The sequence below is a fragment of the Sphaeramia orbicularis genome, chromosome 19 (genome assembly GCF_902148855.1).
Source record: "Sphaeramia orbicularis chromosome 19, fSphaOr1.1, whole genome shotgun sequence".
Lineage (NCBI taxonomy): Eukaryota > Metazoa > Chordata > Actinopteri > Kurtiformes > Apogonidae > Sphaeramia > Sphaeramia orbicularis.
Window position 1 is genome coordinate 691259 of NC_043975.1, and position 27069 is coordinate 718327.

At 43.0% G+C, this 27069-nt stretch overlaps 1 long non-coding RNA gene and 1 pseudogene across 1 annotated transcript; one reads left to right on the forward strand and one right to left on the reverse strand.

Annotated features, from left to right (window-relative positions):
* The window catches only part of LOC115410120 (brain-specific angiogenesis inhibitor 1-associated protein 2-like), a 69241-nt pseudogene that overhangs the window by 4277 nt on the left and 37895 nt on the right, over window positions 1–27069 (reverse strand).
* LOC115410122 (uncharacterized) lies at window positions 7016–26469 on the forward strand. The gene is made up of 3 exons (XR_003934060.1): window positions 7016–7216; window positions 13332–13334; window positions 26458–26469. It is a non-coding gene; the product is annotated as an uncharacterized LOC115410122 (long non-coding RNA).

Genomic DNA, 27069 nt, shown 5'->3' on the forward strand with positions numbered 1-27069 from the left:
AATTTTCATCTTTATTTTAATGGAAATTTTAATTCTGTACAAAAAAATTTTCAATAAGTTTCATCATTTAAAACTTTTTTTTTAAAGATTTTTAAATTTTGTACAAATTCTTTTCAATAATTTTCATTATTTATTTAACAGATTTCTTGAATTTTATTTTTTTAAATTTCAACAATTTTCATCTTTTTTTTTTTTTTTTTTTTTTACCAAATTTCATACAAAAATGTTCCAATAATTTCCACCATTTTAATTAATTAATTAATTTTCACATCGTAAAAAACATACACATAATCCCTGTTGGTTAAAAGCTGTGATGGACGGTCGACAAAAACTCTCATGGGGTTTAACCAGTGGAAACCTCCACATTTTAAAGATTATTTACAAATGCAATTCAAAATATAGAAAGATATTTTCAAGCTGCACAAAAGCCCATTTTCTACAAACACAATTCCATTATATATTAAAGTTACAAATGTCTCCCATGTGGAAAAGTCGAATCCCTCAGAGTTTTCACAGGTTTTTTTAAACTGACTTTGAGGACGTTCCATCAGAAGCGTTGGCAGATTCTTCCATATTTTGGGTCGTCTGTGTCAGTGTTGTGTGGAACCAGTTACAAAGTAACACATTACAGTAATGGAACTACTTTTTTCAGGAAAAAAAGTAGTGTAAAGTGTTACTACTGAAAATTTGGTGCTAGAACGTAGCTACTTTTTCATTTTCCGTTTTTCATTGTGTTCTGATGCATAACATTGAACTCACCCTAAACCGACTGAGTATTATCTGGAAATATGACATTTGTGGGTTTTTGTTGTTGTTGTAATAAATGATTCAGAATTCAAATGAAGTGGCCTTTAAAGGGTTCAAATCCTGACAGTTGTTGAATGTTTGGTAGTTCTGAGCAGAGCTGAAGTTGTTTAAGAGGTTAATGAAAAAAAATACTGACGTCTGATGATTTATCAGTTTTTTGTGTGGGCCCATTTTTAAGCAGGAGTTCATTAGAGGAGGAAACAGGAGGTAATAAACGTCCTCTTTGTGTCTGAAGCTTCCATTCAGACTCTGAAAGGATCAGTCTGAGTTCAAGACGCTGAACAGGTTAAAAAAAAAACAGAGCAGGAAAAAAAAGACCAGCATCGAAACCATGACGACCAGAAAGAAGAGAAGGAAACAGACGAAGAAAAAATGTACCTTCAGGTTGAACTGGAGCAGCAGGAGGAGAAGAGGAGGAGGAGGAGGAGAGGAGGAGGAGGAGGAGAAGAGGAGGAGGAGGAGGAGAAGAGGAGGAGGAGGAGATGAGGAAGAGGAGGAGAAGAGGTGGAGGAGGAAGAGAAGGTGGAGGAGGAGGTGGATGGGTTTAGTGAATCAGAGTCTGAGTTTTTCTTGTGTTGGTTCCGTTTGTTTCCACTCATATTTTAAACATGTGAACGTTCGTCTGTATCATTAAATATAAACATCAGTGTCATCTGCAAACAAACACATGAATGAACATTATCCACAGGGACGTGCAACGCATGGACCTGATGGGCCCATCAACCATGGGGGCCCCATGGACCTGATAGGCCCATCCCCCATAGGGGCCCCATGAACCATAGGGACCCCATCAGCCATAGGGGCCCCGTGGACCTGATGGACCATAGGGACCCCAAGATAGGCCCCATGCTAATCTGTGTATGCTAATCTGTGTATGCTAACCCTTTAATGCCCTTTGGATCATATATGACACATTCCCATTAAAGGCCTACAGTCACCTCACTAATGACCATTTCAAGTTATTTTCTGCTTATTTTTAAATAGTTTTTGATGTTTAATTTATCTAAACTATTACATTATATGTATGAAAACCATCATAATTGTATTAAACGTCAAATATGAAAGTTTGAATTTATTGACCATTTACATTTTAAGTCCTGCGTAGGTGTTGGGGCGGGGGGGGTAGTTCACCGCTCTGTCCAGGGCCCATAATGCTGTTAAGACGGCCCTGGAATTCAGAAAAGGTTTAATTTTTTTTATTTTTTACCTGTAATAAAACCTGTTCTGATTTCAGCTTGGATCATATATGACACATGTATGGAGAGTCTGTGATTTGTACTGACATTTATCATCATTTTTCACAGATTCTTTTGTAAAATTTTGTACCAAGGATTGGACCCTTTGGGGGGCCGGTTTGGACCCTTTGGGGGGGCCGGTTTGGACCCTTTGGGGGACTAGTTTGGACCCTTTGGGGGGCTGGTTTGGACCCTTTGGGGGGGCCGGTTTGGACCCTTTGGGGGACTAGTTTGGACCCTTTGGGGGGCTGGTTTGGACCCTTTGGGGGGCCGGTTTGGACCCTTTGGGGGGCTGGTTTGGACCCTTTGGGGGGCCGGTTTGGACCTTTGGGGGACTAGTTTGGACCCTTTGGGGGGGCCGGTTTGGACCCTTTGGGGGACTAGTTTGGACCCTTTGGGGGGCTGGTTTGGACCCTTTGGGGGGGCCGGTTTGGACCCTTTGGGGGACTAGTTTGGACCCTTTGGGGGGCCGGTTTGGACCCTTTGGGGGGGCCGGTTTGGACCCTTTGGGGGGCCGGTTTGGACCCTTTGGGGGACTAGTTTGGACCCTTTGGGGGGCTGGTTTGGACCCTTTGGGGGGGCCGGTTTGGACCCTTTGGGGGGCCGGTTTGGACCCTTTGGGGGGCTGGTTTGGACCCTTTGGGGGGCCGGTTTGGACCCTTTGGGGGACTAGTTTGGACCCTTTGGGGGGGCCGGTTTGGACCCTTTGGGGGACTAGTTTGGACCCTTTGGGGGGGCCGGTTTGGACCCTTTGGGGGACTAGTTTGGACCCTTTGGGGGGGCCAGTTTGGACCCTTTGGGGGGCCGGTTTGGACCCTTTGGGGGGCCGGTTTGGACCCTTTGGGGGACTGGTTTGGACCCTTTGGGGGGCTGGTTTGGACCCTTTGGGGGGCTGGTTTGGACCCTTTGGGGACTAGTTTGGACCCTTTGGGGGGCCGGTTTGGACCCTTTGGGGGGGCCGGTTTGGACCCTTTGGGGGGCCGGTTTGGACCCTTTGGGGGGCTTGTTCTGGCCCCTGCTGGGCCGTATGTAGGACCCCCTGTACTACAGGACCCTTGTGGTACATCCTGGTGTTTGGCTGGGGTGTGTTGGCTGGTTCAGATCTGAACCTTCACTTCCTCGTCGTCCTGGATCCAAATGAATCGACCAAACTCACCATCTGATTATATTTATTGAACATTTGATTGGAGTAAAAACTCAGCGTACATTTGAGGTCAAAGTTACAAACACATGCATATGATCCAGTCTGGGATTATAAAGTGGACTGTTCTGGTTCCAGGTCAGGGGCGCCGTCCACCCCGGACAAAGAAGAAACACCGGCAGGTTCCAGAGGGTGGACGTCCACTGGTGGGCGTGTCCACATCCACCAGGGGACCAATGGGAAGGGGAGGGGCAGCAAAGCAAAGGATGATGGGAGGGTTGGGACAGAGCCGGTCCAGATGGACGGGCTGGGACCACGGACCCGGTCCAGGTGGACTGGGTTCAGACCACACCAGGACCCACACAAACCCAACAGTCGCTTCAACAGTCACTTTTCCATCGACCTTCAAACGGATTAAAATTCACACAAGAATTTACCATGAACAAAAAAAACAAAAGGACGTTAGAACAAGAGAAGAAGAGTTTAAACCAAAACCCAATCATTTTAGAATTTTGTATGAACATTCTAGATTCAAAACAACACAGATTTACGACTTCTCGCGATAATAAACAAATCATCGCATTTGTGATTCAATGGAAAAACCCACCTTACGCACTTCTGTTTTTCCGATATTTAGTAAATACTGGTAAAGTTTTGCACGTCTAGTTAAAAACTCTCAGTACTGGAGTTAGGACTGGACTCCAGAACCAGTGTGTTTGACGACTTTTGATGGAATAATCTTTGTTTTCTGCGAACGTACGTCCGATGGAAAAGCGACTAGTGTGAGAACGAAGCTGCGGTTGAATCTGAACCAAGAGAAATGAAACGATCCCGTAACGAAGGAGTGAAAACTGTTGATCCGATTCAACAGAACCAGAACCAGAACCAGAACCAGAACCGTTAACCCTTAAAGACCCTCGGCTCCGTTCACAGCAGCGCCCACTTTAACATTCAACCTTCAGTCAGAGTTTTATCACCATTGAATCTACGATTATCTTCTGTATTTGGGACTTTTTCAGTTTAAATCATATTTTCTTATATTTAATTCACTGATCATGTAGACGTTCATTAAAGCTCAGATTAAAGTTGAGGATTATTAAATCAGAAACAGAGAAAAATGAATGAAATGTCTTTTTCAATCATATAAATATATATATATATATATACACACACACACACACACACATCCAGTGTGTCCATCCACTGGCATTGATCCAACTCCATGAGTTTTTTTTTTTTGTCAAATTTTGTTTATTACTTAATATCTTGTGATTTATTATTGATTTTTGTTTACTTTATTGGTTAATTCAGTTGTTTTTGTTTATTTTGTTGGTTAATTTATTCTTTTTTACTTCATTTTAGTTAACTTTTTGCTTATTTTTTTTTCCATGTTATTTATTCGTCTTTAATTTTGTGTTCATTTTTGTTCATTTTAATTTATTATTGAAAATAAACCCAGTGTGTCCATCCACTGTCACTGATCCAACTCCATGGGTCTGTTGTTTTTTTTTCTTCAGTTTTGTTCAATTTGTGGCTTGTTTTGTTTGTCACTTAATATTTTGTGGATTTATTTTCATTTTTGTTCATTTTCCTGCCGATATATGTGTGTGTGTATATATATATATATTTTATTTATTTTTTTTATTTATTTATTTTTTTCCAATTTTGTGGCTTACTTTGTTCATGTTACTTTTATTGATTTCTTATAATTTTTTTCCTCATTTCATTCATTACTTTGGCTGTTTTTGCTCATTTTGTGGCTTATTTTATTTTATTTAATTTTTTAAACTTTATTTTAGTAAATTTTTTGCACATTACACAATTTTAACACATTATTTATTACTTTGTAGATTTATTATTCATTTTTGCTCATTTTAGTTCTTATTTTATTCCTTTTTACTTCACTTTAGTCTTTTTTTGCACATTTGTTTCACTGTATTTATTATTTTGCTCATATTTTATTCATATTTGATCATTTTATACATAAGCCCAGTGTGTCCATCCACTGTCACTGATCCAACTCCATGGGTTTTACTGGTGAATCAACGTTGTAGAAGATGACAGTGTTTCCACAGTAACTACGGAGCCTCTGAACGTCCAAATATGGTCATATCTGATGACTGTGAAAAGATGAAGAACTGCATTTGACACCAATTATTGACACGTATTGATCAGATTAGTGGATCAGCAGGAATGAAAGTGTTTAGATCAGTCGATGGTTCAGATGTTTGGGTCTTTCAGGGTTCATCGGTCACAGTATTGGATCTTTTTCTGGGGTTTAACTGGTTCTTTTCATCAGCTGTGGGTTTGGTTGTTGTCCTGCTGTGGTTCTAAAGCCCACACATCTGCTTCTGCTGTGGAAACATGTCCTTCTGAACAGACAAAAACAAAGTTTATTCACACCAGAACCCAGCAGCAAGGTCCAGCTTTGTTTTTTCTGGATCAGAATCTCCACAAACGTCTTCATTTTCTTCTTTGGTCAGAAGTCTTTTTCTTGAACAGGTGAAAACAGCAGAAGGAATCCATGAAGACGTTTGGGGCATTTATGTCAAAGCTGAACCGACCAACAAACGCTGGTTAGCGCCCACCGCCATCTGAGTTTAGAACACCAACCAGACCAGCACAGGAGGCTGCAACCTGGGCCTTCAGACCCAGGACTGGGACCGGCACCGGCACCGGGACCAGGACCGGGTTGAACGAGGTCTGATCAAGCCGCTTACACTAATCCGCTAACGCTAACCCAGGCGTTCAGCACCGAGACCCAGGACCAGAGGTCTGATCAACCTGCTAACGCTAACCCAGTCACCCCTAACCACTAACCCTAACCCACTCACCCCTAACCTGCTAACGCTAACCCAGTCACCCCTAACCCACTAACCCTAACCCACTCACCCCTAACCCACTAACCCTAACCCACTCACCCCTAACCTGCTAACGCTAACCCAGTCACCCCTAACCCACTAACCCTAACCCACTCACCCCTAACCCACTAACCCTAACCCACTCACCCCTAACCTGCTAACGCTAACCCAGTCACCCCTAACCCACTAACCCTAACCCACTCACCCCTAACCCACTAACCCTAACCCACTCACCCCTAACCTGCTAACGCTAACCCAGTCACCCCTAACCCACTAACCCTAACCCACTCACCCTAACCCACTAACCCTAACCCACTCACCCCTAACCTGCTAACGCTAACCCAGTCACCCCTAACCCACTAACCCTAACCAGTCACCCCTAACCCACTAACCCTAACCCAGTCACCCCTAACCCACTAACCCTAACCCACTCACCCCTAACCCACTAACCCTAACCCACTCACCCCTAACCTGCTAACGCTAACCCAGTCACCCCTAACCCACTAACCCTAACCCAGCCACCCCTAACCCACTAACCCTAACCCACCTCACCCTAACCTGCTAACGCTAACCCAGTCACCCTAACCCACTAACCCTAACCCAGTCACCCCTAACCCACTAACCCTAACCGGTCACCCTAACCCACTAACCCTAACCCACTCACCCCTAACCTACTAACCCTAACCCAGTCACCCCTAACCCACTAACACTAACCCAGTCACCCCTAACACACTTAACCCTAACCCGGTCACCCCTAATCCCAGTCCACAAAACCCCCTCTGAGACTGAAGATGGACCAGGTTCCAGTCCGACCCTGGTTCCCTCCTGGTTAAGGAGGACTTTTTCCATCAGTTCTCGTCAAACGTCTACGTTTCAGACATAATTGAACCCGTCGTTTGTCTAATTATGATCAACTTTTACAAAAATACAATTAATTTTACATCAAATCTATTTCTGTCGTGAACTTTCTGTCCGTTAACATTTTATTTGTTTCTCTGCGGAATCGGGACAAACATCAACTATTGACGACGACCGGACGACGAATTAGCCAATTTAATGAAACCGAAGAAACGAACGACATCTGCGAGAAAAACAGGGATTTTCTAAAAACAGTGAATTTATAAAAGTCAGAATTTCAGAAAACATTCAGATTTAAGGACGAGGTGAAAAATGTGGAAGGTTTGTTGTATTTTCTGTTTGTGATGAAAACGTGTTCATTGGTTAAATTCGTGTCTGATTAGCAGCAGATGAAAACAGACCTGGTCCAGCCTTCGAAAACACAACACAGAAGAAAAGAGGCCCGCCTGTTTCCACGGAAACCAGAAGAACGACGGCCGACACTCAAACCCTTACAGAAATACTGATCATTAGTTTAAAAAGTGCGTTTCAGTCGTAGATACTAGAGACGAGCACTTGTGTTTGGCACATGTATGTACAGGAAACCACGTGTGTCCCATCCAGGACTGGAGGATCCTCCAAGAACCCAGAGCAGATCCACCTGGGTCTGGAAGAACCCAGAGCAGATCCACCATATCCCATATGACTCCTCCCACAAACGTTCATCTGAGGCTCTGGCTCCGCCTCCATCTGGATCTGGTTCTGGACTCTGGGCTTCGACCGGTTAAACCGTTACAGGGAGTGGGGGTGGGGGTGGGGGGGGAACTATACTACCGCCTCTTCCTGGATGGTGGGGGGTTTTGGAAGGGAAGGGGAGGGGCCTTTTCCTATTGCTCTTCCGGACCCTGGATGGTGGGGGGTTCAAGGGTGGGCGGGGCCTGTCCTACTGCCTCTTCCTGGACGGTGGGGTTTCAGGGGGCGGGGCCTGTCCTATTGCCTCTTCCTGGACGGTGGGGGTTTCAGGGGGCGGGGCCTGTCCTATTGCCTCTTCCTGGACGGTGGGGGTTTCAGGGGGCGGGGCCTGTCCTATTGCCTCTTCCTGGACAGTGAGGGTTTCAGGGGGCGGGGGCCTGTCCTATTGCCTCTTCCTGGACGGTGGGGGTTTCAGGGGGCGGGGCCTGTCCTATTGCCTCTTCCTGGACGGTGAGGGTTTCAGGGGCGGGGGCCCTGTCCTATTGCCCTCTTCCTGGACGGTGGGGTTTCAGGGGCGGGGCCTGTCCTACTGCCATCCATTGGTCAGTCTGTCTGTCTGTCTGTCTGTCCTCACACTGTGGAAATCAACTTTCCCCTCTGTGGAACTGTGGACAAAGAGGAGGGAGATGCTGAGCCAACGACACACCACCCCCCCCACATGAGGTGCAACCCCTCCCCCAGGTGAGACTTCAGACCCTCCCACCCCTACGACCACGCCCCCTAGAATCATATGGTACGAACAGGTCGTGTGTGTCCAGTCGGTTTTTCTTCTGTTAATTCAAGATTTTTTTTTCTTAGGTTCAAGATTTTTTTTTCTCAATTCAAGAAGTTTTTTTTCTTAATTCAAGATTTTTTTTTTTGCTTAATTTCAAGATTTTTTTCTTAATTCAAGATTTATTTTTTCTCAATTCAAGAATTTTTTTTCTTAATTCAAGATTTTTTTCTTAATTCAAGAAGTTTTTTCTTAATTCAAGACGTTTTTTTTTTTTTTGCTTAATTCAGATTTATTTTTCTCAATTCAAGAAGTTTTTTCTTAATTCAAGATATTTTTACTTAATTCCAGAATTTCTTCTGCTTAATTCAATTTTTTTTTTTTTCTTAATTCAAGATTTATTTTTCTCACTTCTAGAATTTTTTCTTGCTTAATTCAAGATTTTTTTTGCATAATTCAAGATTTTTTCTTAATTCAAGAAATTTTTCTCAATTCAAGAATTCTTATTTTTTGCTTAATTCGAGATTTTTTGTATAAATTATTTTTGTTTTCATTATTATTATTATTATTATTATATTAGTTTTTATCGACCATATGACCCCAGGACGACTGGTGTCCTCCGTTCCCTCAACCGTCTCCACATCTTTCATTCTTTGACACTGAATCGGAGGAAAACTCAGCTCGTTTCTGCTTTCGTTTCTGACGTTTCTGCAGGATCTTAAAGTTTCCAAACCAATCAGACTTTTTTTATTTATTTATTTTTTTTTACACAGATGATCTGAAACGAGCTCAGGTTTTCCTTCGTTGTGTCTTTTTTGATGCTGATCGACAGAAGAATGGATGGATGAGTGTTTGAATGGAGTGTGAAGGAGGCGGGGAGCAGAGGCAGGAGGCGGAGCAGAGGCAGGAGCGGCGGAGCAGAGGCGGGAGGAGGCGTGGATGGAGGTTGAGAACAGGAAGTCAAAATGAGGCGGCGGTTTAAGGGAAAACATTCAAGGAAACATGAAGGCGTCCGACAGGCTAACGTGGAAACAAAAGAGTCTGAAGGCATAATTAAAACAGCAGAACGGAAACCGAAACAGAACAAAGAACATGGAGGTAGAGTGATGGTGTTAGTGGGCGGAGACATCCCCCTGTCCGTCACGTCCCCCTTCAGCGGTTTAGTTGAAAGTTCAGGTCACTTTATTTATTCAATATTAGTTTCAGTTTTAGTTCAAACACATGAAACCATCAGATTAAGAAACACACACAAGGGCAAACGGCATTTTTCAGCGCTCGAAAAGGACTTATAGAACTTATAGGACTCCGCCCCCTTTTTACAAACTAATAATTACATAATTCCACTTCCTTTGCATATTTTTATAATTCAAATCCACTCTAAATCATGGACCTCTTCTGCTAATTTATTCTTCAAACTAAATTTACTCCATATTTTTGATATTAATATCGACCAATTTGTATTGTTATTATAAAATTCAGTTTAATCAAAGCAGAAAAATAAGATAATCTAAACACCGACACTGTTAAAAACTGAATCTGTCCTGTGTGTTGGTGTTATTTCTGGTCCAGATATCTGATCCCATTAAAATCCGACAGATCACCTCCAGAGGAACTGAACACTGAGACAGAAGACCTGATTTACAGACAGTAGATCTGAACCTGATTCACCACTCATCTGAACAACAGCAGCTTCCACGGCTCCACTGGAAGACGATTTTTACTTCATCAAAGATTTTTTTTTTCCACTTAATTCAAGAATTTTTTTTTGCTTAATTCAAGATTTTTTTCTCAATTCAAGAATTTTTTTTCTTAGGGTGTTAGGTGTAGGAACTTAACCCTGTTTATTATGGGATGCATTTAGTGGATGGATCAGAATATTAAAAAAATGAGGCAAAAATGAACAACTTTTGAATTCAAACCTAAAATAAATAATGTAAATATTATGACTTTTAATAAGATGAAGTCCAACATGTGCATAAAACGCTCACACAGACACCAAAGGGTTAATTTAAACCGACCTGAACTTGAACCAAAACCCACATTAGTTCCATTTGAAATGAAAACTCACTGATAATAATAAAACAATCAAAGGTTTCTCACCTTGTGGGGAAGCGTGGCTCATATTCTTCAACCTCCAGACTGAGGAGACAAAAACGACAAAATACACACCATGAAAAAACAACAACAGAAGACTCAGCATCATCAAACACACCAAAAAAAGTAAATAAAAAACAAACAAGAAAACCACACTCATGACATGAAATTCATGCACTTCCTGTTCTCAGTCCAAACCAAACACAAGACTTTTGGAGCAAAAACTCACATATTTGATCAAATATTATTAAATTCACTCTTCAAAGGGTTTGTTACGACTTCAGCTGGAGAAATAACGGTCAAATAAACGTCAAAATAAATGTCAAATAAACATCAAATAAACGTCAAATAAATGTTGAATAAATGTAAAATAAACACCAAATAAACATCAAATAAATGTCAAATAAACGTCAAATAAATGTCAAATAAACGTCACATAAACGTCAAATAATAATATAAAAATGTGTTGAATGTGAAAAATAGTTTGTCTTTTATCTCAGTAAATATTTATTTTTAAAATAGACCTAAAATGAATAAAAGAAGGTGAGAGCGGTTCAACATGAAAGGACTAAACTCCAGGAGGAGCAGCAGGCGTCCACAGACTTCTGTCCACCTGCTGTAGCAGTGTGGTGGGTGCAGTGAACCAGTGGAAGCAGCAGGGGGCAGCAAAGACCAGGAGTGAACCAGTGGAAGCAGCAGGGGGCAGCAAAGACCAGGAGTGAACCAGTGGGACCAGCAGGGGCAGCAAAGACCAGGAGTGAACCAGTGGGACCAGGAGTGACCCAGTGGAAGCAGCAGGGGGCAGCAAAGACCAGGAGTGAACCAGTGGACCAGCAGGGGGGCAGCAAGACCAGGAGTGAACCAGTGGGACCAGGAGTGAACCAGTGGAAGAGCAGAGGGGCAGCAAAGACCAGGGAATGTGAACCAGTGGAAGCAGCAGGGGGCAGCAAAGACCAGGAGTGAACCAGTGGGACCAGGAGTGAACCAGTGGAAGCAGCAGGGGGCAGCAAAGACCAGGACGTGAACCAGTGGAAGCAGCGGGGCAGCAAAGACCAGGAGTGAACCAGTGGGACCAGGATGTGAACCAGTGGAAGCAGCAGGGGGCAGCAAAGACCAGGAGTGAACCAGTGGGACCAGGAGTGAACCAGTGGAAGCAGCAGGGGGGCAGCAAAGACCAGAGTGAACCAGTGGAAGCAGCAGGGGGCAGCAAAGACCAGGAGTTGAACCAGTGGAAAGCAGCAGGGGGCAGCAAAGACCAGGAGTGAACCAGTGGAAAGCAGCGCAGGGGCAGCAAAGACCAGGAGTGAACCAGTGGACCAGCAGGGGGCAGCAAAGACCAGGAGTGAACCAGTGGGACCAAGCAGGGGCAGCAAAGACCAGGAGTGAACAGTGGAACAAGGAGTGAACCAGTGGAAGCAGCAGGGGGCAAGCAAAGACAAGGAGTGAACCCAGTGGGACCAGGAGTGAACCATTGGCAAGCAGCAGGGAACTGATGGAACGTGTGTGTGTGTGTGATCTGTGTGAGATGAAAACACACACACACACATCAGACCAGATCAGACCAGATCAGATCTGAACCTCCTCCTGGTCCAGTTTTAAATCTGCAGGTTTTTCTGTAACTGGTTCAAACTGAGGATGAGCTTCAGATTAAAGCTGATCTGGTTTAAACCAACAGAACAAACCGAGTCTGAAAACGTGTTCAAGAACCAAACAAGTGACGACCAGTCACATGAACAGGACTGATTAAAGCCCCGCCCACAACGTGACCCAGGTCATCGGGTCATCAGGTCATCAGGTCATCAGGTCATCCCCATCTTCTTCTTCTTCACCTTCATCACTTAACCCGTAACATGAAGGAAAAGCAGACGACGCCCGCTGCAGTTTACCTGCTTTAACATGTTTGACCCAGTTTTACGTGTTTTAACTCCGGTTTTACCTTGTTCTGTTTACCTGTTTTTACCCAGTTTTTATCCATTTTAATCTGTTTTCACCTGTTTTAACTCCGTTTTTACCTTGTTCTGTTTAACGTTTTTACCAGTTTTTATCCATTTTAATCTGTTTTCACCTGTTTTAACTCCGTTTTTACCTTGTTCTGTTTACCTGTTTTTACCCAGTTTTATCCATTTTAATCTGTTTCACCTGTTTTAACTCCGTTTTACCTTGTTCTGTTTACCTGTTTTTACCCAGTTTTTATCCATTTTAATCTGTTTTCACCTGTTTTAACTCCGTTTTTACCTTGTTCTGTTTACCTGTTTTTACCAGTTTTTATCCATTTTAATCGTTTTCACCTGTTTTAACTCCGTTTTTTACCTTTTTTTTTTTTTTTTTTTACCTATTTTTAAATGTTTTTTTTTCTCTTTTTAAACATTTTACCTGTTTTTTAAATCTGTTTTTCCCCAGCTTTATTTTGTTACCTGTTGTTGTTTTTTACCTGTTTTTACCAGTTTTTAATCCATTTTTACCAGTTTTTTTTTTTTTTCTGTTTTTACCCAGTTTTCAAAGTTTTTACCTGATTTTATCCTTTTGTAACTGTTTTGACCCAGTTTTTTTTACCGGGTTTTACTGATGTTTTATCCATGTTACCTGTGTTTATTCAGTTTTCCTCCTTTTTACGTGTTTTTTTTTTTGTAAATCAGTTTTTTACCCAGTTTTTAGCTGTTTTTTATGTTTTTTTTTAACCTGTTTTTTTGCATGTTTTTACTCAGTTTTGACCTGTTTTTGCCCAGTTTTAACTTTTTACACAGTTTTTACAGAGGAGTGGATTTTTACAGGAATAGACGATGTGGATCTGCAAACATTCGAAAGTCCAGGAGCATGAAAAAATAATAAAATAAAAGTTTAATTTCCCTCAAATCACCCTGATTATCATCAATTATATAATTACTGTGCAGCTGGTTTTGGTTTAATTTGGACCTTTTTAATTAGTTTCTTATTTTTATTTTTTCAATCCTGCACATTTTGAAGTTGGACAAATGTTTGTTCAAATCTAGTGAATATATTTAGTTTGAATCAAACACTTTCGGTTTCTTTACGTGGTCGATATTGTGTCTAAATAAAGTCAACTAATCATTAACATTGACCTTTGTTTCCATGGCGACGACGACTGTTTTATGAATGAATCTGAGGACAGATGCGGGTATGAGTGGGCAGATCCCGCTGCCGTTTGTGTTTTGGCCCCCGCCCACCTGTGTGAATCCGGGTCCGGCCACGCTGTACGGACGCTGCTGTCGGCCGTGGAGCGCCACCGCGCTCTGAGCCGCCGCCGCCGCCGCCATGCGAGGGTGGACGCCGTAGTCGGCCACAGGCAGCGTCAGGTCGTCCCGTTCCAGAAGGTTCCCTGTACTACTGCTTTTACCATGGTGGAGACTGGAAACAACAACAACAACAACAACTGGTAAACAACAACAACAACAACAGGTAAGCAACAACAACAACAACAACAACAACAGGTAAACAACAACAACAACAGGTAAACAACAACAAGTAAACAACAACAACAAGTAAACAACAACAACAACAGGTAAACAACAACAACAGGTAAACAACAACAACAAGTAAACAACATCAACAACAGGTAAACAACATCAACAACAGGTAAAACAACAACAACTGGTAAACAACAACAGGTCAACAACAACCACAGGTAAACAAAACCAACTGGTAAACACAACAGGTAAACAAAACCGACTGGGTAAACAACAACAGGTAAACAAACCAACAGGTAAACAAGAACAACAACAACAAAAAGTAAACAACACAGGTAAAAAACAACAACAGGTAAAACATTAACTGGTAAACAACACAGGTAAACACTAACACAGGTAAACAACAACAACAACAACTACAACAACAGGTAAACAACAACAAAAACAGGTAAAACACTAACAGGTAAACAACAACAACAACTGGTAAACAACAACAACAACAGGTAGACAACAACAACAACAACAACAGGTAAACAACAACACCAACAACAACAGGTAAACAACAACACCAACAGGTAAACAACACTGTAAACATCAACACTAACAGGTAAACAACAACACCAACAAGTACACAACACTGTAAACAACAACACCAACAGTTAAACAACACTGAACAAAAACAGGTAAACAACAACACAAAGATGTAAACAATAATACAAACAGGTAAACAACAACACTAATAGGCAAACAACACTGAACACAAACAGGTAAACAACAACACTAACATTTAAACAAACTATAAGCATCAACACAAATAGGTAAATATCAACACAAACAGGTAACAAACCACCCAACAGGTAAACAACACTGAACACAGGTAAACAACAACAACAACACTAAGATGTAAACAATAATACAAACAGGTAAACAACACTAATACAAACAGGTAAACAACACTGAACAACACAAAGAGGTAAACAACACAACACTAAGATGTAAACAAAACTATAAACATAAACAGGTAAAACAACACTGTAAACAACACAAGCAAGTAAACAACAACACTAACAGGCAAACAAGAGTGTAATTAATATATATAATAATTATGAATCGAACAGTAGTGGGCGGTCCATCTGTGACCCCGCCCATCTACAGTTTCTGTTTAGTGAAATGTTTAGGTCTGTGCTGAGGCTTTATTGTGAAAAACCATGAACCTACTTGTGAACTCGCAGCTGCCTCATGGATTCACCGTCTGCGTCGGAAATGAGCCGAGTGTAGGAGAAGGGGAACCAGCCCCGCCTAGAGGAGGAGGACGGAACAACAGGTTTAATGAGGAAAAAACCGGGTCTGGTCTGGTTCTGGTCTGTGTTCAGGGTCCTGGTGGATGTGGACAATTTAGTTCCACATATAAGAGATTGTTCTAAGCTACAGGTGGATCCAGCTGGAGGAGAATCGGAGTCGTTTGGAATTTTGGAGGAATTTTGGAAAATGTCTCAATGATGACAGATGGAAAACTGTAGATGTTGTGACCTTGAACCCTGTCCTACTGGACCAAAATGGACTGGGTTGGTCCCAGGGCCTAGGCCTATCTGTGGGAAGATCTGGGAAAGATGGGTGGAAGAGTTTTACACTGAAGATGAGAACAAACAAACAAACAAACAAACAAAACAAAAAGCAAGTGATCACAACACCTCCTGGAGGAGGGAATTATAAAACAAAAATGAACAAATTAATCAACATGAAAAAAAGAACAAAATAACCAAAAATGAAAAAAATAAGAATAAGTAAATAAAATTTGTAATAATTCAAAAATTAAAAAAAAAAAATTCTGAAACTGAACACACTTTATGGACATTGTTCCAAAGAAGATACTGCACATACACCTGCAGTGTCAGGAGCTGGTGGACATGTGGGCGTTGTACTCACATGCGGTTCTTCTCGTTCTCTCCGTAGTGCCACCCGTCTCTGGCCTCGGGCACCAGCAGTGTGATGACCGTCGCCCTCGCAGAAGCTCAGCAGGGTGCTGTTGTCTCCGGCCGTGTGGGAAGAAGATGGCCTGGACCCGGGTCCGACCGTATCCGCTCCAGCCCCGCCGCCATGGAGCTGGACCTGGGCCAGGGTACGGGTCTCAGCTGGGGGGGGCAGAGAAGGGGGGAGGGTGGGGGTGGGTTAAGGACATGAAGGACTGAATCTGATGTTGCAAGCAAATTATCAAGTAGATCTGATCCAATCCAACTTTATTGGTGCAGCATTTTAAAACAACTGCAGCGGACCAACGTTCGGCACAGAAGAAAAATTAAAACCAAAACCACATGAATCTGATGAATGTTTAAAACTCCAGGCTCCTTCCTGTTTGCTTTTGTCTTTTTAATCTGTTTTTGTCGATTATGTTTATTTTTTGGTTTTTTTCAGTCTACTCTCCTTGTTTTCTGTTTATTGTCTTATGTGTGTATGAATATATATATATATATATATAGATATATATATATAATTTATTTCATCAATCGTCTTTTTTTTTCCTGATTTTTGTCTATTGTCATTTATCAGGTTTTTCTTGTGTTTTTTTTCCTCCCTCGTGGTTATTGTCTTTTTTCGTTTGTTTTCATTTTGCTTGTTTGTTTGGTTTTTTTTAATGGAAACTTGTAGTTTCTTCTTGTTGTGATTTTGTTAGTAAAAAAAATTTAATAAAAAAAATTAAAAAAAAGATTGATGAATCTTTAAAACTCCAAGGTCCTTTTGTTGTTTGGTTTTGTCTTTTTTAACCTGTTTTTTGTCAATTGTCATTTATCAGTTTTTTGTGTTTTTTCCTTCATGGTTATTGTCTTTGTTTGTTTGTTTGTTTTTGCTTGTTTTTTTTATTATTTATGGGGACTTGTAGTTTCTTGTTGTTGTGATTCTGTAAAAATAAATAATAAATAAATAAGTAAATCTGCTGAAAAACTGATGCAGTTCAGTGACCTGCTTTGGAACAAATACGACCTGTTTCTGCTAAATATCCCACAATGCAATGTGTTGCGTTTTTACAGAAGTGAAAATGATTGTTGTTCAGTTCCCCAGCTGACAGTTCTGACACAAACCCACAACCATGACTCAGTGGTCTAAAGTCTCTGCTCATTGTTTTCTAATGAGGCTCAGAACTTCAGAATCTGGAACTGATTTTTTAGACGTCTCAGCTCTGATTGGCTGCTGCTCCACGGAAACAGCAGCTGATTGGTCAAAACATCTACTGCATCTTATTCATATATGGACTGGAACGTTCCTGAACTAAGACTGAAGTGAACACGTTAGCCTCAGTCACATTATGTCAGGTCACATGACAGAGAAAGTACAAAATAAATAAAATAAAATATAATAAATAAAACAAAGTTAATTATTATTATTATATTATTTATTTGTATTATATTTGTTATTATTATTATTTATTAAACAGTACAGTAAACTAAGTTAATGGGAAATACAGGTGTAGTCCAGGGCCCAGGTCCTGGTCCAGGTCCAGGTCCAGGGTCCAGGTCTTACTCAGGGTGGTCTTGCTCTTAGCGGGGGCGGCCTTGCGGACGGGCAGGGTGTTGGAGTAGACGTCCCCCCCGTGTCCTCTGGGTCTGGGGGGCCACCTTCCCCTGGGCCATCTTCCCCTCCATCCACTGCTGGTAGTCGTCCACACCGTGGGCCCCCGCAGTGCCGTTCATCACCGGCATGGCCCCGTCCACAGCACCCATCAGCCTCTGGGGTGGGGGGGGTGAGGGGGGTTCACAGCCGTTACATAAAGACCGCAGCACATCAATAATGACAACGAGGTGTAGATGTGGGTCAACAAACACTGATTAATGAAAAAGAGAGAAAAAGAAGGAGGAGGAGAGACAGGAGGCGTCTGAAGGAGGTGGAAGGAGGAGGAAGCAGGAGGAGCAGGTGGAAGGAGGAGGTGAAAGAAGGAGGAGGAGGGAGGAGGAGGTGAAAGGAGGAGGAGATGAAAGGAGGAGGAGGTGAAAGAAGGAGGAGGAGATGAAAGGAGGAGGTGAAAGGAGGAGATGAAAGGAGGAGGTGGAAGGAGGAGGAGGAGGAGGTGAAAGGAGGAGGTGAAAGAAGGAGGAGGAAGGAGGAGGAAGGAGGAGGAGGTGAAAGGAGGAGGAGATGAAAGGAGGAGGAGGTGAAAGAAGGAGGAGGAAATGAAAGGAGGAGGAGGGAGGAGGAGGTGAAAGAGGAGGAGATGAAAGGAGGAGGTGGAGAGACAGGACACATCTGCAGGAGGTGTGAGGAGCAGGTGGGTCAGACTGACCTGCTGGCCCAGGGCTCCTCCTGCTCTCAGGGCTGCCAGCTCTGGGGGCAGGGGCAGAGGTTTGGCCCCAGGGAGGGGCTCAGAGATGGGCAGGCCCCCCGCGGCTCCACTCATCTGCTGGGCCAGGAACACGGCCCGGTCCGGGAGCTTGTTGGGTTCCCGCGCAGGCCTGCTGCCAAACCGGGATCTTCTGGGCCAGGAGCTCCTTACCCTGCAGGACCAAGACCAGAGCCAGGACCAGGATCAGGATCAGGATGGGACACAGTCAAAGCCAGACCAGGATCAGAACAGTACCCTGTCAAACTGGACCCGTACGTGGTTCTACCTCTAAACTCATATGTCTGTTTTTCTAAGTGCAGGTCCACCTCACAGATAAACCCCTCCAGAGCTGCTCAGTGGGTGAAGGTTCTACTTCATGGGGGTCAACAGGACCTGGTCTTTGATTAGGGACCGACTCCAACAGGACCAGGTCTTCCATTACAGACCGACTCCTGAAATAATCCGACCACATTTCCACGCTTTGTTTCTAGTCTTTGAAAATCAGGACCTGAATCAGTCAGTACTAAGTCAGGACTGTTCTGCTCGTTAAGTCCGGCCGTCGTTAACCTCGGCCGACCTCTGTAACGTCATCACATGACCCGCCCTCCCGCCTCCTGTTGGAACAGGAAGTGACAGGAAGTGACAGGAAGTGGGGTCAGGACCTGTTCTTCATCTCCCTCTTCATTCTGCTCAGCTTCTGTCTGTGTTTCTGTCACTCTTTCAGACACTCCCTCCCACTCACAGTCTGAACTAAGTGTTCCTGAAGAAGTGGGTCATCCCTCCCCCTCACCCACTCCCCCCCCCGCCACCAGCAGCAGCAGCACCGCTCCATTCAACACCTTACTTCCTGTCAGTCTCTGAATGGATGAGGAACAGTGAGATGGACAGACTCGACTGCACTGACGCTTCTTTAAAAACACCAGATGTTTACCATGAATACGAATAGAAGTAGATCCAACCATCGACCGACACATCAGAGGAAATACAGAGGAATGAGAACACTGTAGAGTTGACTCACAATTAAAGTTTACAGTGTTACCACAAAAAGACAAATGACAAAAATTATACATCAATGAAATGTGAGTATGAAAGAAGACGAAGAACCAAACACACGAAGAAGAACCAAACACACAAAGAAGAACCAAACACACAAAGAAGAACCAAACACACGAAGAAGAACCAAACACACAAAGAAGAACCAAACACACAAAGAACCACCAAACACACAAAGAAGAACCAACACACGAAGAAGAACCAAACACACAAAGAAGAACCAAACAACACAAAGAAGAACCAAACACACGAAGAAGAACCAAACACACGAAGAAGAACCAAACACATGAAGAACTAAAGTTTCTTCAACACTTACAGAGTTTAGTTACATGTTAATTAGAAAAAACACTGACAGACTTCCATGAAAAACTCTACTTGAATAAAAGTGAGTCCAAGGACAGAAACATCATTAATGCGGATCAAAGCCCCGTTGTCATGGTAACGGCCTCTTCACCTTGTTGTGGTAGGTGCTGCTGTTCTTGGCGACGGCGCACTGACGGTCGACCAGGAAGCAGTAGCGCCTCCTCTCCTCCGACAGGGCGTTCTTGTATCCTTCGGCGATGTAGTGTCCAGCTCCCCCTGTTTACTGCTGATGGCCTCCACGTACTGAAGGAGAACCACAAAAGAACCACCAGGGGTTAGCATTCACACCACAAAGAACCACCAGCAGGGGTTAGCATTCACACCACAAAGAACCACCAGCAGGGGTTAGCATTCACACCACAAAGAACCACCACCAGGGGTTAGCATTCACACACAAAGAACCACCACCAGGGGTTAGCATTCACACCACAAGAACCACCACCAGGGGTTAGCATTCACACCACAAAGAACCACCAGCAGGGGTGTTAGCATTCACACCACCAAGAACCACCAGCAGGGGTTAGCATTCACACCACAAAAGAACACACTGACATGTCTGAAACAACACCAGCGGCCGCAGACGCCTGGTCGTCTCCACAGGTTTGAGTTAGAACGTAAAGCAGATTCAGGAGAATGGATTAATCGGGAAAACCTTTAGGAGGTACCAAATATGTCCAAAAGTCTGTGGACACGTTGAATTCAGGTGTTTGTTTTCAAACAGGGGTCTGGGATTCCAAACAATAAGGGCTACTGCCCTTAAACTTGAAGGAAATACTGATATTTGTGTCCGATCCTCATGAACAGGACATATGACAGTGTCCACCATACTTATGTCCACAGGAGTTTAGAAACATCAGTATTTCAGGATGAACTGGTTGGTGACTTGGTGTGGACTTGACTGGAAAATATCCCAAGATGCATTTTCATGCTACTGTCAACTTCCTCTTGAAGGTAAAGGCGGCTTCTGTGGCGACTGCAGAGGAGACGACCCATAATTGGAAGGTTTGACTTTAAGGAAATGCCTCTAAGTTATTGGTGTCATCTTCTAGAAGTTAGTAACTAAATAATTATAGAAATCCTGCAACAGTTCAACCTTCGTCAAAGCAAACCTTTTCCAACTTTTGTAACGATAAAGCTAACCTCTGACCAATGACAACAGGGAGCTGACAGTGGAACCACAGCAGAACCACAGTAGAACCACAGCAGAACCAGGGAGGAAAGTTTACGAACAACTGTTCCAAAAATTACGATTCTTACCAAGACTGAACTCAACAAACTTCATATTGAGAAACGCCAATTGTTTTGTTTATTTCATAGACTGTTTCACTTACCTCCTCCAGGAGGTGTTGTGATCACTTTGCTTTGTGTGTTTGTTTGTTTGTTTGTTTGTTTGTTTGCAACTTTACGATAAAACTCTTCCACCCATCTTTCCCAAATCTTCCCCACAGATAGGCCTAGGCCCTGGGACCAACCCATTAAATTTTGGGTCAAGTAGGCCAAAGTTCAAGGTCACAGCAAGGTCACAACATCTACAATTTTCCAAACTTCATCAAAAATTCAAAACGACTCCGATTCTCCTCCAGTTGGATCCACCTGTAGCTTAGAACAGTATCTTTTTACCTTATGTTTTTGCAAGGGTTTGTTTGTTAGCAAGATAACTCAAAAAGTTATGGACAGATTTTCATGAAATTTTCAGGAAATGTTGATACTGGCACAAGGAAGAAATGATTACATTTTGGGGGTGATGGGTGTGGGGGGTGGGGGCCAGATCTGCCTTGGCGGAGGTCTGCACTCTCTGAGTGCTTTTCTAGTTTTTATCTGTTATTCTATTCATTTGTGTCGACTTCATTGATTATTTTCAACAGTTTTGGTTGGATTTCGTTCCTATTATGTCCAACATCTACGACCACATGAGGTGATACCAGGTCTGACTCATATCGCTCAACAGGACCAGGCTGTTAAACAACTCCTCAACTTTGAAGACACAGGAAGAAGAATGAGTCCACATTTGGTCGTTCAAGTAAGAAAAGAACATCTCAACGGCAGCGGGTCCTTCACGTGGGCGAAACATGGCTGAAGAAGCAGCAGCAGCGACACTGACACACAAACACAACCTGGAGCCAAACACAGAGGCCGCTGGTGAATCATCACCGTGGCGATGGCGGATGAGGTCGCCCACGCTGATGTCACGCTCAGACCAAAGCGCTGAGGTCAACCGTTGCAACAGCCCGGGAACCTTCGACGATCTACGACGGGCGTGGGCGTGTCCCGGCGTACGGGCGTGCGACACCTCAGGAATTCCTCAGCAGTTTTACGAGCTTCGGCTGAAACTGAACTCGGAGGAACTGGAAGTGGTCGGACCTGTCTTGTAGCTTCCCGGCGGATTCTCATTCAGGGAGTCACAAGACGTTCAAAAGGTCAAGTATCAGGTGAAGGACCGAGTTGAACACACGCCGACGTAGTACTGCTTCAATCTGCACGTCTTCGTTACATAAAAGCGGCATCGTGGTTTAAAACATCACGGCACTCGACCTTTATGAATGTGATGCACGACAGAAACTTTAATGAGCCAATCAGCCGGCAGCGTCTCAACAGAAAAGCTGCTGATGGCGAGCACCATCAGCATTTCACAGAAACACTGGGGGAAAGGGGGGGGGGGGGTGCGCTTATGTGTCCAGTATTTATTGATTTATTCACATTAAAGATGCTCCGAAGATTGAGGTTATGGGGAGAAAGAAGAGAGCGGTGCAAGTGTAGAAGAAACACCAAATAAACTGAAGAAGAAACAGATCAGACCAAAGAAGAAGAAACAGATGAAGAAGAAACAAAAAATTTTATAAGATCCCCGTTCTGTTGTGTGGCTTATTGTTTTAAGTGTAAATTAAAGGCCCATAAAAGGAAATTCTGGAAGGGCAGTATGGATATAATTACTGAAACTTTCTATATCCATCCTAATTTATTTTTTTGAATGATTAAGGTTGTAATTATGTATGTGATGGACATTTGCCTTTCCAATAAAAAGATAATTACAAAAAAAAAGTGATCTGGAACCATTTACATGTTATAAACCATTCAAATACGGACCATTAGAAGGACAGAACATTTAGAATATTTCAAAAATTAGTCAAAATTCAACAATCTAATCAAATAAAAACTGTGAAGACACTTTGTAGACATTGTCCAAAAGAAGATACATAAAAAAATTTCAAATGAATCCGACCGGTAGTTTGTCGGAGAAGATGTCCAAGCTGTAGTCCAGGTTAAAGGACACACCTGTTCAGACTGGGTTTGAACCAAGGTTATTACCGTTAATGAAAAACTAACCAAATGACCAAAAGCAAAATTGTAAAACATTTCGTTAACTGAAATAAATATAAACTATAATTGAAAGAAAAAAAAAAACATAACTAACTGAAACTGTATTGTGTGTTTACAAAAGTAACTAAAACGGATAAAAATTATGGATAAAATTCCCTTCGTTTTCGTCTTTGTCGAATTGATACGAAAATTGATTATTTCCCTTAAGTAATTTTCTGTGCTGTCTCCATACGACACTTTTTGCTCCGTCACTTGTGTTCACTTGTGGTTTCCAGTCGTCTTCTGGTCCCCACTCTACCTGGAAACATGGAGACTAAAGCAGCAGAGTCCTGTCTGGGATTGATTTGAATAGGAGCACAGAGAAGAAGAGAAAGAGGACCACTGAACTACAACTGAAACAACTGAACTACAACTGAACTACAACTGAACTACAACTGAACTACAACTAAGCATTTAGAAAAAAATGAAAACTAATAAAAACTATCAAACCTGCTCTAAAAACAAATTAAAACGAACTGAAGTAGAGAAAAAAGTCCAAACTAAATAAAACTAAACTAGAATGAAAAATCCAAAACTATTCGAACCTTGCTTCACAGTAGCCTATTGACCGGTCAACCGACAATGAACCCATCCTGAGGTCTGAACTCAGTGTCCACCTCCATCTGAAGGACAAAGGTCTCTCTGAGGACAGCGGTGGACACGTTCAGGACAGTCTGAGGACCGGGACCTTCAACTGGACCGAGTGTTCCACCATCAGCCTTCCTTAAATCCCAGAATAAAGCAGCTGAAATAAGTCAAAGTCCCGAGGTTTTAGGTCTCCAGGTGCGTCTCAGGTGGACGTCGTCGGGGCAAAACAGCGCAGACATCCTCCGACTTCCACCGCAGCGTCGCATCTCCTGTCCCGGTTGTGTACAGCGTCCGCCCACCGTCACAACACCTTACATATGATAGCCTGGAGACCTCAATGTCTCCCCACGCCTCTGCAGCTACCTGAACACTCGAACCCGTCCACCTGCCACCGCTGTCATAAACAAACGTTACGCAACGCCGATAATGAGGCGGACAGAAACACGAACGCTGGAATTAATGAGTGTTTTTAAAACGGACTGAAACACACAAATGAACCTGAGAGAACCAAAAGGAAACCAACAGTGGGATTTAAGTGAGAATATGAGACGACTTTAATAAGTCTAAGTCTAAGGGGGTTTATGAGACTGAGGAAGAAGACAACCACTATGTACTTTAAGGGCAGATTAACCCTTACAGACCCAAACGTCCACCTTTAACCCTTACAGACCCAAACGTCCACCTTTAACCCTTACAGAAAACGTCCACCTTAACCCTTACAGACCCAAACGTCCACCTTTAACCCTTAAAGACCCAAACGTCCTCCTTTAACCCTTACAGACCCAAACGTCCACCTTTAACCCTTACAGACCCAAACGTCCACCTTTACCCTTACAGACCCAAACGTCCACCTTTAACCTTAAAGACCCAAACGTCCTCCTTTAACCCTTACAGACCAAACGTCCGCCTTTAACCCTTACAGACCCAAACGTCCTCTTTAACCCTTACAGACCCAAACGTCCGCCTTTAACCCTTACAGACCCAAACGTCCTCCTTTAACCCTTACAGACCCAAACGTCCACCTTTAACCCTTACAGACCCAAACGTCCACCTTTAACCCTTACAGACCCAAACGTCCGCCTTTAACCCTTACAGACCCAAACGTACAGACCCAAACGTCCACCTTTAACCCTTACAGACCCAAACGTCCACCTTTAACCCTTACAGACCCAAACGTCCTCCTTTAACCCTTACAGACCCAAACGTCCACCTTTAACCCTTACAGACCCAAACGTCCACCTTTAACCCTTACAGACCCAAACGTCCACCTTTAACCCTTACAGACCCAAACGTCCACCTTTAACCCTTACAGACCCAAACGTCCACCTTTAACCCTTACAGACCCAAACGTCCACCTTTAACCCTTAAAGACCCAAACGTCCACCTTTAACCCTTAAAGACCCAAACGTCCACCTTTAACCCTTACAGACCCAAACGTCCACCTTTAACCCTTACAGACCCAAACTGCACATATTCTGACCTGGGAAAATCCAGTTCTGTCTTTGTGCAGTAATCTACACCTGGATTTTCTGCCTCCGTCCACAATAATAGACATTATATAGATTAAATGTCTTCTGAAATTAACATTTATTTGAAACATAGTATAGCAGACTATTACAGGATCAAAAACAAATTACTTTTAGCAAAAAAAAAAAAAAAAAAGTCTTTGTTTTGAATGTCTGGGGTCCCCATAAATGTGTGATGTTAAAATGGGATCAGGAGTATAAAAGGTTGTACCCAGTGGGTTAAAGTGTGTGCAGGTTTTGCAGGTTCCAGTCCTGACTCTTTCTAATGAGCTGCTTTTTTCCACAGACCCTCTGCTTCGGTCTCTTTTGGTGGACCGGTTCCAGAGGATCTTTTGTTTTTTCGCTGCGGCCGTTCTGTCGTCCATGTTGGTACAGCGGACGTCCATCTGCTGCCAGGAGGCTGGACGTCTGTTTAGAGCAGGGGTGTCAAACTCATTTTAGTTTCAGGTTCCACATTCAGCCCAGTTCCATCTGAAGCGGGACAAACCATCAAAATAATAACATAAAACCTATAAATGACAACTGCAAGTTTTTCTCTTCATTTAGAGCAATAAAAACATTAAAATTATGACAATATTTACATTTACAAATTAGAAAAGTACTCAGAGAGTGCAGACCTCCGCCAAGGCAGATCAGCCCCCCCCCCCCCCGATCACCACCAAAATCTACTCACTTCTTCCTTGTGCCAGCATCAACATTTCCTGAAATTTTCATCCAAATCTGTCCATAACTTTTGAAGTTATCTTGCTCACAGACAAACAGCTATATCACTTTTGCTACACATGATGAATCAATCTTTAGTATGTTGTTGAACCTGTTGGGAAATGAGTTTGGATTTTTTTTACCAAGCACTCTGACCGTTCATTGTGCAGTTCCACATGCATGTTGAAAATAACCCCCAGTGATGAGGAAGCCTTTTAAAAGTTCCTGAATTCAGACAGTGATCCGGACCAACCAAGCAACCAACCAAGCAACCAACCCTGGCAAAAACAGAACTTTCTTGATGGAGGTAACTGTCTTTTCACCAAAAAGATGTGAATAACCAGAAAAAAAAAGTAATTTCTTCAGAAAAAAAAGCTAAATTTTAACAATATTCTGCCTCATACTTATCACTTGTACATTGTGCATTATTACACACAATGTGACAACAAATATAATATTGTTGAAATTTTGAAGTTTGGACATGTGGAACTAAAATAAGAATAAAGTCTACAATATTATGTGTCAACTTATGAACACAACATACAAATCGGATCTACATAACATTTAGTGACAGACAGAATATTGTTCAAATTGTACTTAATTTTCAGGTTGTTCACATTTATTGTAAAGGTTTTGAGGACTATTATTTGACTGTAGATCCCACTGGGCTCAAACCAGTTCAACCTCAGAGGTGTTTGTGTCCGACTGCAGTGAAGCTCCTCTGACCCTAAAATGACTCCCAGTTAAATGCTCAAATCTGTTCAGTTGTTTTCATTTCATTGACTCTAAATGTGTTGGAACACGTTCATCTCTCAGACCAGTTGGTTCAGCATCAGTCTGATCCCAGATCAGTGGACTGGATGTTGTTCACTTCTCCTCCATTCCCGTGTCTGTGTTTTCTCCTCCATCTCTGCTCAGTGCATTTGTCCGTAGACGCTCAGCGTCCATGCACTTCAATGGGACTGAGTGGAACTGCTTTAAAACCACTACAAACTGGACCAGCACTGGACACATGACACCCTGTCGTCCCGACCCCGGACGCTCGGCGTCTCCGGGGGCGAACGGAGCTGTGGGCGGAGCTCGGCCGGGCCGGACGCCGAGCTTCCGTGTGCCGATCGGAGGACAGGTCCGAAGGCTGAATGCGGTTTGATTGACAGCTGTTTTCAGATCTGCTCCTTCACTGACACAGTTCAGTTTAATACGTCACACATTCTGCTGTGGAATCACAGAAACCAAATGAACTGTTCATTTACTGACCTAAAAGAAAACACAACCACTGGACTAACTGGGTACATTTAACAGA